Genomic DNA, 3,996 nt, shown 5'->3' on the forward strand with positions numbered 1-3,996 from the left:
CTTTTCTTCATATAATTCCCAGCATTGCAACTAGGATAAACATTTTCTCCTTTGATGAAGAGAACCTAACACTTTATTAGAAAATTATCCATTTCCTTTCTTCTGTGTTCACAAGTTAATTAAAACTCAAGCAAGTTCATTTCTGCATTTTCTGTTTCTTTCTACTACTTAAAAGATATACTGTTGCTTCCAAAATTTTGAACCTCATTGTGCAAAATTGCTTTACAAACCATAGGATGGATTATTAAATGAATTATAAAACTTATTCGCCAAATTATATAATCCCTGTATTTTTTTGCAAGGTCTTCACTGTTTGTTACTTTGTAGGTAATATTTTGTGCATTTTTATTTCAACCTGTTATTCAAAATGTGTACATTTCACAGTAGTTAGCAAGATCAAATTATTTTATGACCGTAGGTAAGGTAAATCTCCATTAAACATTGCTAATGAAGAGAAGTTATAGAGGCATAAGGAATGTTACTGGAGCCCATGATGGAGGTTAATAAAATAGCATTACCCTCTGTCCTTACATTCTCACACCACGATCTGTTGATTGTGCAAAGAGAGAAGAACTCTTCAAGCTTCTGGATAAATGAGCTGAAATAGTTCTATCTTGAGAATAAATTACAATTTTACGTCACCATTTCAATAATGAGTAAACCCGTGTTATCTTGAAAACTGTTCTTATAGGTATATTTTCAAAATCTCTCACTCTGTCTGAAGAATTTTAAAGCATCCCCATTCTGAGATGCTGTGAGTATGCACATTGACCTGGTTTTAGCACTGTGTTCTTTAGATCCCAGGATATTGGAAATCCACCAGATACTTAGTAAAAACCTAACTCTGCTCACCAACGGTGAGACTCTGAACAAATTATTTAATCTCTTTGAGCTTTAAAGTTCTCTTTTTAAAAAGAAAATAATATTTGGCATATGTGAATATAAGAGGGATTAAGTGAAAGAGTGTGGATAAATTCTTAGCATAGATGCTAACACATAACGAGTGTGAAAATGACAATATTATTTTAAAATTCATTTAGTGAAATGGTAGATATTAATAAAAAGCCAAATTATTCATTTTCTAATATAATATATATCATTGAAAACATATTACAACATGTTAAGATAGGAGAACATTTTGTTCCATTTTCTCAAATAAAAATATTTTATTCTACCTTACATGGGAATACTCCAAACTGAAACTTCGTATTTTGTTCAAAGCAATTATTTTTCTTGTTAGTTTAATTTTAATCAGTAAATGGAAAACAGTTCTACGTCATACTAGATAATAACTTTTACTTTGAACAAAATGCTTCGCTTTCTAAAAGTTATTAGCTAGAAGAATTATTGCCTATTTTGATTAAATATACATCAATGGCTTCCCTCCTCCCCTCCCACTGTTTGTAATCTGTGCATCCCTTTTACTTCATTCTCTAAAACCAAACCTTGACCTCAACCAGCAGTCTCAGATTGATAGGCCAACCCTGACATCTGGCTGGAAGGACTTAAATACCTATACCCCGGCTTTCATAAACTAAACTTGCAATCTTTCTTGCTAATATTAGAGTCCATATACCACCCAATGTCCCCATAACCAGACTTTGTTCTGAAAACATGTTTACCTTTGAACTAGAGTTTGGTAAGTTATTTTTTGTCTTAGTTCAAAATGTCTAGCTCTCTGGCTTGGTAGCATATTCAGTGTCCCAGTCTTAAAACTTGGTGCCCTACTTGGTTCTCAAAAATCTCCTAAGAACTAAAATCTCTTACTGATTATCAGCGATGAGCCTGAGGACTTACTCCTGACACATTTTCCTCAATGTTACTTGCTACTTGGAAGCTAAACAGATTTGTCTTTTCATACCCTGGGACTACTCTGTCAACTCTTGGGAACCTAGTTACTGATGTGAGACCCTAACAAATATTATTCCAAACTTTCTTCTTCATATTATTTTATAATTTAATGTTTTATTTATTTTTTAATGTTTTATTTATTTCTGAGAGAGAGTAACGTTTTATTTATTAATGAGAGAGAGAGTATGAGTGGGAGAAAGACAGAGAGAGAGGGGACAGAAGATCTGAAGTGGGCTATGTACATGTTGACAGCAGCAACCCCAATTCAGGGCTCAAACTCATGAACCGTGACATCATGAACCGTGAGATCATGATCTGAGCTGAAGTCAGATGCTCAAATGACTAAGCCACCCAGGTGCCGCATTCTTTTTTTAAAAAAAAACAAGCTAAGTAATGGAGACTCTCCTTTCTAGTTCTTTTCTCTACCTTCCTACAAATCTACACATGAACTTGGTTATCCATCTTTTTTCTATCTCACTCTTTGTCATCCTATTATGCTCATCTAGGTCTACAGCTGTGACTTTTTTTTCCCCTAATTTGCTTAATCCAGTGTACACGATTAGACAGGTTAACCGATTTGTGGTCTCTTTTACACACTATCTAACATTAGACATTTCTTTCATTGACCACATGCCACATGAATGTCTAGAACATACAATGGTTGTGAGGAATATAGGGATGGATAAGTGTCAGAAGATAGATGCCCATACTGGATTTGAGAACAGACAGAAAAAGAAATTTCTCCCAACTGGTTTGAGAGTGAGAACTAAACAGTGCACTCTGTAAGAACAGACATGTGTTCTCTATTTTATTCGCACTATCTTCCAAATTCTTTACAAAGGATTGGGTAAATTTCTAGATGAATAATGAAAGAACAAGAGCTTCATGGGAAAGGCAGATTTATTCTGGTATTGAAAGCCAGACTGAGTTTTTATTCACATAGGTTTATTCCATTTAGTGGATGGAATGATGTAAATCAGCAGAGAGAACACACCAGACATGTTCAGAACACAGAGAAGTCTCATAGGGCTTATTCAACTCTGTTTCCTGAAGAGGTTCAGAGACACAGCCAAGTTGAAGAGCTTTGGTTAAGACAGAAAACAGTTTAAACATTAGGCCTAGGGATATCAATTTAGGAGTTTCCACAGAGGTAAAGTCTGAAGCAGAGATTGTTAAGATTGCCTATTTGTGTAGAGCAGAGGAGAAAAAAGTCAAGGAATAAACTCCGCTAAATATATATATTTAGATGATAGAGGAAATAAGGTCCTTAAATAGTGGGGGAGAGGGAGGGAGGCAAACCATGAGAGACTCTTGAATGCCAAGAACAAACTGAGGGCTGATGGGAGTGGGGGGAAGGGGAAGGGAGGTGATGGGCATGGAGGAGGGCACTTGTGGGGATGAGCACTGGGTGTTATATGGAAACCAACTTGAAAATAAACTATTAAAAAAAAAAACAGATACATACACTCCTGGATCTAGTGAGTATCGTGAAGTCCCCTTCCTGCATGAAGACATTGAGGTCAGAAGAGACTATGGATTTGGATAGATGCGATGAGAGAATCTGAACTCTAGATGAAGAAAAAAAAGGGAGCAATTGGAAATTTAAGAAGATAATCAGAATATTCAAATAAAATAAGGGTAAATTAGGAGTAGAGGAAATAAACACATACCCTTTTGTAGACATTTGATGATAAAGGAAGGCAGATAATTCCAAGTTATTTTTTTTAAATCATATTTAATTGTGAAATAGCAATCAATCCTATTTTTTTTGATTGAAAACAACATGAAATATCCTTAAAAGAAATGGAAAAATAAATCTTTTAATTATAAAACAATGCATTTAAAGTCAAATACTACCTCTGCAAACTGCCTCCTACCTTGATCTTCAATATTTCAATTGGTCATATGATTTTAAGTAAATCAGTAAGTAAGCTTCAGGAATTATTAGTAAAAAGGCCATCAAGAACGCATCTTGACTTTGACATAATATGTTCTATTATAAACATATATAATTAGAAAAGTTTTCAAGGAAAAGTTTAGAAAAGGTTTTATAAGATAAAAATAATTCTGTAAGATATAATAAAGCATTTTCTAAATGTTTTAATAAGAACAATACTATTTTATCAAATTTATACGGTTTATTCA

General features: G+C 33.9%; 1 long non-coding RNA gene across 1 annotated transcript; it reads right to left on the reverse strand.

Moving 5' to 3' along the window:
* Positions 1-2,750: 2,750 nt before the first annotated feature.
* On the reverse strand, positions 2,751-3,638 carry LOC120226935. The gene is made up of 3 exons (XR_005527122.1): positions 3,522-3,638; positions 3,317-3,419; positions 2,751-2,933 (listed from the first exon to the last, which is right to left on the reverse strand). It is a non-coding gene; the product is annotated as an uncharacterized LOC120226935 (long non-coding RNA).
* Positions 3,639-3,996: the final 358 nt, after the last annotated feature.

Source organism: Hyaena hyaena, unplaced genomic scaffold, assembly GCF_003009895.1.
Source record: "Hyaena hyaena isolate Hyena2069 unplaced genomic scaffold, ASM300989v1 scaffold_1909, whole genome shotgun sequence".
In the NCBI taxonomy this organism is placed as follows: Eukaryota; Metazoa; Chordata; class Mammalia; order Carnivora; family Hyaenidae; genus Hyaena; species Hyaena hyaena.